This window comes from Gouania willdenowi, unplaced genomic scaffold, assembly GCF_900634775.1.
Source record: "Gouania willdenowi unplaced genomic scaffold, fGouWil2.1 scaffold_262_arrow_ctg1, whole genome shotgun sequence".
Classification (NCBI taxonomy): domain Eukaryota; kingdom Metazoa; phylum Chordata; class Actinopteri; order Blenniiformes; family Gobiesocidae; genus Gouania; species Gouania willdenowi.
The window spans coordinates 162,947-172,552 of record NW_021145020.1 but is presented as its reverse complement, the minus strand read 5'-3'; positions in this window follow the sequence as shown (position 1 = coordinate 172,552).

Genomic DNA, 9,606 nt, shown 5'->3' with positions numbered 1-9,606 from the left:
AGAGAGTATTTAGCTAACGTTTAGTTAGCAGGCTGGTCGCCTAGCAACATTACACTATCATAGAAAAAGGAGAATATATGACATTGTCAAGCAGAGCTATGAATACTATTAACTTTAACAACATGTAATTTACAGAATAGCATTATTATTAATATTATTATTATTATTGTGTGTATTTAGCTCAAACTGTCTTTTTAGTATAAATCTTACTGTCTGAATTATATCAGATTTGTCTCTGCTTACGCACATGGTTTTGTTGTTAGATTTAGATTAAGATGAAATTAGATGTTCTGAAAATAAAAATTTAATTATTGTATGTTGAAAAAGAAACCATGAATAATAATCCATCTTCTTGACAATCAAAGAATGATTGCAACAATCCACATTTAGTTTTAATAACAAGCTAAACTGATATCTAAACACAGAATTGTAGCTCCGCCCTTCATGCGCGCTCCTGCAGTAGGGGATACATATTCTTTTGGGGGTCACTACTTTGGTATGACAAAGTCCAAAATGCTTGACCATCACATGATTAATGTAAACTCAGTTTGATCTGGAAGTTAGTGGCGGGTAATTTGAATCCATTGTCATATCTGGGATTTTTGGTAGTTTGTCGTCAATAACTGCATTAATTGACAATATTTATACTGTACACCGTCATATGTATGTGTATATAGAATATATGTTTATGTAAACAGTTTTTTTCCCGAATGTAAATTTGTATTAATGAAAAAAATGTTAAAAAGTATGTTTATTTGTATTGTATACAGTATTGCTTTGAATTTTCTTTAAATAAGGGGTCATTAAAAAACATCACATCCAGACAGGACACACACAGCATCATTGGCCCTCACCGTGCAGCATCATTGGTCCTCACCATGCAGCATTATTGGTCCTCATCATGCAGCATCATTGGTCCTCACCATGCAGCATCATTGGTCCTCACCGTGCAGCATCACAACAGTAGTAGTGTGCATTCATTACTAATATAATTCATATAAAATGTTCAGTATATCTAATGTAATATCACAGTATAATACACATTTGAAACACACCATGTCATGTTTTTATGACTCATCATGGTCTGTTGATGCTCCATCATATGAAACCAGTCCTGTGACATCACTGCTCCCTGTGCTCCTACAGTAGGTCACTTACACTAACCAAATTACATGATTAGTATAACAACTTGTATAATACAGTAATAGACTATATTACTTATAGTATTAAGTATAGTTCCTCATTTACAGTAGTTTAGTATAATTTAATTTCAACATTGTTGTTCTATTTTAAACTTCTGTGTGATTTCAATCTCAAAAGTTCTAAAGTGCATCACAGACTGTCTAATCTACTGTAGCTTCAATGTGCTACAATGATAAACTGATCACTTCAGGGACTAAATGTGAGGCTCAATGAGCCGCCATTGCTGTAGATAAATTAATCATTGGAGTGAACGAGTTGTTGCTACTCTCTGGTTGTGTCCTAATGTTTCCTCCTATCTCCTTTCCTATCTCCTTTCCAATCCACTGTTCCTTCACCCCTGGAAGTGTTTAAGTCATGGCCATGATAAAGAGCGTCCAAGTTCTCTTTAAGCTCAGGAAAAAAGAAACACACACCAGGGCGTTTACGGAAAGTCACGATGACCGAAAAGTAACATAGATCATGTAAGTTATCAATGCAATAATATGAACAACTCTAAATAAATCATCTAAAACCCATATATTATTATATGTAGACATATTATCAGATTATAACTGACATAAAACAGACACTCTGTGGTTCTAGAAAAAGGATCAGAGACATTTTTATCCACATGATGTTTTATTCAACATAATTCATATTAGTGAGTAGAAGGTGAGTGTGATCAACCATTCTCAATGTGACGTTCTTTTAGTTTACCTTTAGTTCCTCGTAGCCATGGTAACCCTTTACCTTTGATTTACATTCATTCCTGTGATTTATGACATATCAGTGGAAAGTGTTTGAAATGAGCTTTTAGTCCATTTTAGGAAATGTGTAGTTTTTTCACCACGACAGACGTCACTAACCTTCACCACCGTCAGATTATTACGTCACCTAGTGGAAGTGTGTCTGATTGCCAAAACAAACGTGATGGCCTTTTCCTAACTCCTTCTCCTAACACCTTTCCTTAACCCTGATATCATCCACGGGGTTAAGGAAAAGTGGATAGGAAAGGAGATAGGAGGGACTATTAGGACACACCTCTCTCTATACGGCTCTAATCGTCTCCAGGCAGCCATTAGCAGGAAGCTGCTGCACTGAGGAAACCATTTCCCCTGAAAATTATCATTTTTATCTTGTATATGACATGAGATGGCAAATTTAAAGACACATTGTCCTCATAATAATTGATTGCATATTCAAAACAAAAAATGATTTAAAAAAAAAAGATGGGGAGCGGGCAGCGCCCTAGTGCCCTGATGAAAGTCGTCGGACACAAAGCTTGGTGAATATAAAGAGTTGCTCAGATCTAAGTGTGCATTAAACCAGTTTTTTTTGTACTTCAATAAATTTAAATTCCTTTTAAAACTTTCACAACCCCTTTATTCTAAATATTATCAGTGTTTATAATTGTATGAAATATGTTTTCATACAGTTCAAGCCTTTGAATGCTACTTTATTAAAATGTTTGTTGTGTTAATTTAAGTTGTGCTCTGATTTTGTTTGGTCACTGATTTTTCAGTTCCTGTCAATTCCCTTTTAAAACTAATGACTTAAGCTGTACAGAACACCATAATGCTTTGATCTAAATCATTTATTTATACATGTTGGTAAAACATTACATACATGATTGACCTCCCTTACCCCACAGTACTCCTCTACTGCTATAGGCTCCAGGTCAAGCCCCCCACCACACGTCAGCAGTCTGACTGGATGGTCTCAGAAGCCTTTTGGTGAGGTTTTCAGCAGAGCTTTCCCCCCTGGTGTGACAGACCTCTCTGAATATGGTGGGGGTAATGCAGCACCTCCTTAGTTGGTGCCACTCAGCACTGGAACTCTGCTCTAGTGTGATGTTCTCAGTTTGGTGTGATGTCACCAAAGATGTTTCAAGAGACGCCATATGATGGTGTTGATGTTCAGAGCAGATGAATACACAGGTAGAGGGTCCCAGCGTATAATCAGAGAGTGGCAGCTGTGGGGGAGGAGGGGCTACTGTATGTGGGCGGGTCCTGAGGACTGTCCTTGTTGGCAGCTGGTATGACAGCACACTTACCTCTTACACCTGACCAAACATGGATTATACCAGAAGAAGATCAATAGAACAAAAACACGTTTCTATAAACATTGAAGCGATATCCATACATAAAGTGTGATTAAAAGGTTGGTTACCATGGTAACTGCTTTGTACCACTTCTGTTCAGTCTCTGTACAGCTGAACACTGGGAGAACAGATGTAATCCTCAGCTGGGAGTAGTGGGCCGTCTGGTACGGTAGAGCTGCCACGTGGCTGCACAAGGCTGTACCTGCCACACAGGTGTAATGGTATCTCTGAATCTTCACTGGTTTGAATCCCTGAGCACAATCTGTTAACAATAGCACATGTTAGTTAGAGAACAACATGTATTGGCTGTAAGTGTAATAATAGAAAGACAACATTCAATTAGTGAAATTATGTTAGTAAACTTCTAAACTGTGCAAAGTTTTATAAAAACTATTTATTTATAGTTAATCATGTAAAATATATATGTGTAATCTCATTTTACTTATTTCATAGAAAAACAAAAAATAAACATTTAATTGAAATGATAAAAACCCAGGACACAATCTAGTTTCTGTGAGAACCATTAATTTTACATTATTTCTAAATATGAAACCTCGGTACATTAGGACAGTGGTTCACTAACTATATGTACCCATGGTACACCAAAGGACATGTAAAAATATTAAGTTACATCTATTGTATAACACGTGTTATCACTCATATCATGTACAATATTTACCAATGTGCATAATTAATTATTGTCAAATAAAACGTGACAAAGTCAACTATGTTACTCATGAAATATTTAACAAAAAATTTAAAAATAAAATTAGGTATAGAGTTTGACTCTGTATTATGAAATGAGTGCATACAAAGTAGAAAATTAAAGAATAATTATTTTTGTGTAGTTGTATATTGCAATAATTAGGGACTTATAAAATCTGTTTTATTTTTTTTCCCAAATTCCGTGTTTTCCACATTGATTTTTCTTTTAATTCGTTTTTTTTAGAAATATTAATATTTTTTTTTTCATAAAACATTAGGTTTCAACTCCTGTGAGGAAACAAAATAAATACTAATAAATAAAAAATGATTTGAACCCTTTATCCTTTTTAGACGTGGGTGTCTTCAACATGGTCTGAATGATCTGAATAACGTCGTTCACCGTTATCAGCAGCAGATCCTGCAGCGACCTGGTGAAGAACACCATTGTTTGCTAACACTGTTACCTGTGCACTGGAAGTCATTCAGCTGGATGAAAAACCTGGAAGTACCAGACCAGAAGTCTGTGGTATATAAACTATTAAAGAGTGATTTTCCTAATTGAATAGCAGCCATGCTTTGTGTTTCATCATCATCTTTATTAGAAGACATAGGAGTCCAAAAAAAACATGAACAAATACATAAAACTAGGATTAAAAACAGTATAAAAATATCAGAACAATCACAGACAAGTAAGATATCACCTATTTCTAAAAGACAACAATACCAGTGCCTCCACAAGGATGACTGGTATTTTACAGCACTATGAGGGTGATTAGTCAACAGCATTATAATGGTGTTCTGAGAGTCCTCTAGCCTACGTAAATATTTATACATCACATTTTACATAAGAGCCTGAAAAGTAGAAACTCCTGCTTGACAGAACATCTCACTAACACTTTCCCAGCCAGCTTTTTTCAGCAGGATCCTCATAGCGTCATTGTTAGCAACATTGAGCCGTCGTAGGCTTGATTTAAATGTATTATGTTTAAATGTCTTGATGATGACATCACAGCGAGCGTTTGCAAAAGATTTCAGCTCCATTTTCAGAGCTATCAGTGAGAAAGATGTCCTAGCTCTTTGAATGCTACTAATGTCTGTGGAGCAACAGAGAGAGGCTAACCTAGTTAGCAGAGGCTAAGCTAATTAGCAGAGACTAAGGTAGTTAACAGAGGCTAAGCTAGTCAGCAAAGACAAAGGTAGTTAACAGAGGCTAAGCTAGTTAGCAGAGGCTAAGTTTATTAGCAGAGATTAAGCTTGTTAGCAGAGATGAAGCTATTTAGCAGAGACTAAGCTAGTTAGCAGAGGCTAAGCTTGTTAGCAGAGATTAAGCTTGTTAGCAGAGATGAAGCTATTTAGCAGAGACTAAGCTAGTTAGCAGTGGCTAAACTAGTTTGCAGAGACTAAGCTAGTTAGTAGAGGCTAAGCTCGTTAGCAGAGGCTAAACTTGTTAGCAGAGATTAAGCTTGTTAACAGAGATGAAGCTATTTAGCAGAGACGAAGCTAGTTAGCAGAGGCAAAGCTTGTTTGCAGAGGCTAAGCTTGTTAGCAGAGATTAAGCTTGTTAGCAGAGATGACGCTATTTAGCAGAGACTAAGCTAGTTAGCAGTGCATACATTAGTTAGCAGAGACTAAGCTAACTAGCAGAGACTAAGCTCGTTAGCAGAGGCTAAGCTAGAGGCTTAGCTAATTAGCAGAGACTAAGCTCGTTAGCAGAGGCTAAGCTTGTTAACAGAGATTAAGGTTGTTAGCAGAGATGAAGCTATTTAGCAGAGGCTAAGCTAGTTAGCAGAAGCTAAGCTAGTTAGCAGAGACTATGCTCGTTAGCAAAGACTAAGCTAGTTAGCAGAGGCTAAGCTAGCTAGCAAATATGAAGCTATTCAGCAGAGGCTAAGCTAGTTTGCAGAGGCTTAGCTTGTTAGCAGAGATTAAGCTTGTTAGCAGAGATGAAGCTATTTAGCAGAGACCAAGCTCGTTAGCAGAGGCAAAGCTAGTTAGCAGAGACTAAGCTAGTTAGCAGAGGCTAAGCTATTTAGCAGAGGCTAAGCTAGTAAGCAGAAACTATGCTAGTTAGTAGAGACTAAACTAGTTAGCAAGGACTAGGCAAGTTAACAGAGACTAAGTTAATTAGCAGAGGCTAAGCCAGTTAGCAGAGATTAAGCTAAATAGCAAAGACTAAGCTAGTTAGCAAAGACTAAGCCAGTTAGTTGATGTTAAGCTAGTTGCAGAGGCGAAGCTAGTTAGCAGAGACTAAGCGAGTTAGCAGAGATTAAGCTTGTTAGCAGAAATGGAGCTAGTTTGCAAAGGCTAAGCTATTTAGCGCGAGGCTAAGCTAGTTAGCAGAGACTAAGCTAGTTTGCAGAGATTAAGCTAGTTAGCACAGGCTAAGCTAGTTAGCCGAAACAAAGCTAGTTAGCAGAGCCGAAGATAGTTAGCAGAAGCCAAGCTAGTTAGCAGAGAATAGGCTAGTTTGCAGAGATTAAGCTAGTTGACACAAGCTACGCTAGTTTGCCAAGACTAAGCTAGTTAGCAAAGGCTAAGCTAGTTAGAAGAAGCTAAGCTTGTTAGCAGAAACTAAGCTAGTTAGCAGAGACTAAGATAGTTAGTAGAAGCTAAGCTAGTTAGCAGAGATTAAGCTAGTTTGCAAAGATTAAGCTAGTTAGCACAAGCTAAGCTAGTTAGCCGAGACTAAGCTAGTTTGCAAAGGCTAAGCTAGTTAGAAGAGGCTAAGCTTGTTAGCAGAAACTAAGCTAGTTAGCAGAGACTAAGATAGTTAGCAGAAGCTAAGCAAGGTAGCAGAGACTAAGCTAGTTAGCCAGGGTTAAGCTAGTTAGCAGAGGCTAAGCTTGTTAGTAGAGATTAAGCATGTTAGCAGAGATGATGCTATTTAGCAGAGACTAAGCTAGTTAGCAGGGGCTAAACTAGTTAGCAGAGATTAAGCTAGTTAGCAGAGGCTAAGCTAGAGGCAAAGCTAATTAAAAAAGAGTAAGCTCGTTAGCAGAGGCAAAGCTAAAGGCTAAGTTAATTAGCGTAGACTAAACTTGTTAGCAGAGGCTAAGCTTGTTAGCAGAGATTAAGCTTGTTAGCAGAGATGAAGCTATTTAGCAGAGACTAAGCTAGTTAGCAGAAGCAAAGCTAGCTAGCAAAAGCTAAGCTAGTTAGCAGAGATGAAGACAATTAGCAGAAGCTAAGCTAGTTAGCAGAGAATAGGCTAGTTTGCAGAGATTAAGCTAGTTGGCACAGGCTACGCTAGTTTGCCAAGACTAAGCTAGTTAGCAAAGGCTAAGCTAGTTAGAAGAAGCTAAGCTTGTTAGCAGAAACTAAGCTAGTTAGCAGAGACTGAGATAGTTAGTAGAAGCTAAGCTAGTTAGCAGAGATTGAGCTAGTTTGCAAAGATTAAGCTAGTTAGCACAAGCTAAGCTAGTTAGCCGAGACTAAGCTAGTTAGCAAAGGCTAAGCTAGTTAGAAGAGGCTAAGCTTGTTAGCAGAAACTAAGCTAGTTAGCAGAGACTAAGATAGTTAGCAGAAGCTAAGCAAGGTAGCAGAGACTAAGCTACTTAGCCAGGGTTAAGCTAGTTAGCAGAGGTTAAGCTTGTTAGTAGAGATTAAGCATGTTAGCAGAGATGATGCTATTTAGCAGAGACTAAGCTAGTTAGCAGGGGCTAAACTAGTTAGCAGAGATTAAGCTAGTTAGCAGAGGCTAAGCTAGAGGCAAAGCTAATTAAAAAAGAGTAAGCTCGTTAGCAGAGGCAAAGCTAAAGGTTAAGTTAATTAGCGTAGACTAAACTTGTTAGCAGAGGCTAAGCTTGTTAGCAGAGATTAAGCTTGTTAGCAGAGATGAAGCTATTTAGCAGAGACTAAGCTAGTTAGCAGAAGCAAAGCTAGCTAGCAAAAGCTAAGCTAGTTAGCAGAAATGAAGACAGTTAGCAGAAGCTAAGATAGTTAGCAGAGAATAGGCTAGTTTGCAGAGATTAAGCTAGTTAGCACAGGCTAAGCTAGTTTGCCAAGACGAGGCTTATTAGCAAAGGCTAAGCTAGTTAGAAGAGGGTAAGCTTGTTAGCAGAATCTAAGCTAGTTAGCAGACACTAAGATTGTTAGTAGAAGCTAAACTTGTTAGCAGAGGCTAAGCTTGTTAGCAGAGACTGAGCTAGTTAGCAGTGGCTAAACTAGTTTGCAGAGACTAAGCTAGTTAGAAGAGGCTAAACTTGTTTGCAGAGATTAAGCTTTTTAGCAGAGATTAAGCTATTTAGCAGAAACTAAGCTAGTTAGCAGTGGCTAAACTAATTAGCAGAGATTAAGATAGTTAGCAGAAGCTAATTAGCAGAGACTAAGCTCGTTAGCAGAGGCTAAGCTGGAGGCTAAGCTAGAGGCTAAGCTAATTAGCAGAAACTAAGCTTGTTAGCAGAGGCTAAGCTAGTTAGCAGCGATGAAGTTATTCAGCAGAGCCAGAGCTAGTTAGCAGTGGCTTAGCTTGTTAGCAGAGATTAAGCTTGTTAGCAGAGGCTACGCTATTTAGCAGAGGCTAAGCTAGTTAGCAGAAACTAAGCTAGTTAGTAGAGACTAAACTAGTTAGCAGGGACTAGGCTAGTTAACAGAGACTAAGTTAATTAGCAGAAACGAAGCTAGTTAGCAAACTAAACCAGTTAGCAGAGGCTAAGCTATTTAGCAGAGACTAAGCTAGTTAGTTGATGTTAAGGTAGTTGCAGAGGCTAAGCTAGATAGTAAAAACTAAGCTAGTTAGAAGATGCTCAGCAAGTTAGCAGAAACTAAGCGAGTTCGCAGAGATTAAGCTTTTAAGCAGAAATGGAGCTAGTTAGCAAAGGCTAAGCTATTTAGCAAAGACTAAGCTAGTAAGCAGAGACTAAGCTAGTTAGCAGGTAATAAGCTAGTTTGCAGAGACTAAGCTAGTTTGCAGAGATTAAGCTATTTAGCACAGGCTAAGCTAGTTAGTCGAGACTAAGCTAGTTAGCAGAAAATAGGCTAGTTTGCAGAGATTAAGCTAGTTGGCACAGGCTATGCTAGTTTACCAAGACTAAGCTAGTTAGCAAAGGCTAAGCTAGTTAGAAGAGGCTAAGCTTGTTAGCAGAAACAAATTTAGTTAGCAGAGACGAAGATAGTTAGTAGAAGCTAAGCTAGTTAGCAGAGATTAAGCTTGTTTGCAAAGATTAAGCTAGTTAGCACAGGCTAAGCTAGTTAGCCGAGACTAAGCTAGTTAGCAAAGGCTAAGCTAGTTAGAAGAGGCTAAGCTTTTTAGCAGAAACTAAGCTAGTTAGCAGAGACTAAGCTAGTTAGCAGAAGCTAAGCTAGCTAGCAAAAGCTAAGCTAGTTAGCCAGGGTTAAGCTAGTTAGCAGAGGCTAAGCTTGTTAGCAGAGATTAAGCTTGTTAGCAGAGATGAAGCTATTTAGCAGAGACTAAGCTCTTTAGCAGTGGCTAAACTAGTTTGCAGAGATTAAGCTATTTAGCACAGGCTAAGCTAGTTAGCCGAGACTAAGCTAGTTAGCAGAAAATAGGCTAGTTTGCATAGATTAAGCTAGTTGGCACAGGCTACGCTAGTTTGCCAAGACTAAGCTAGTTAGCAAAGGCAAAGCTAGTTAGCAGAGACTAAGATAGTTAGTAGAAG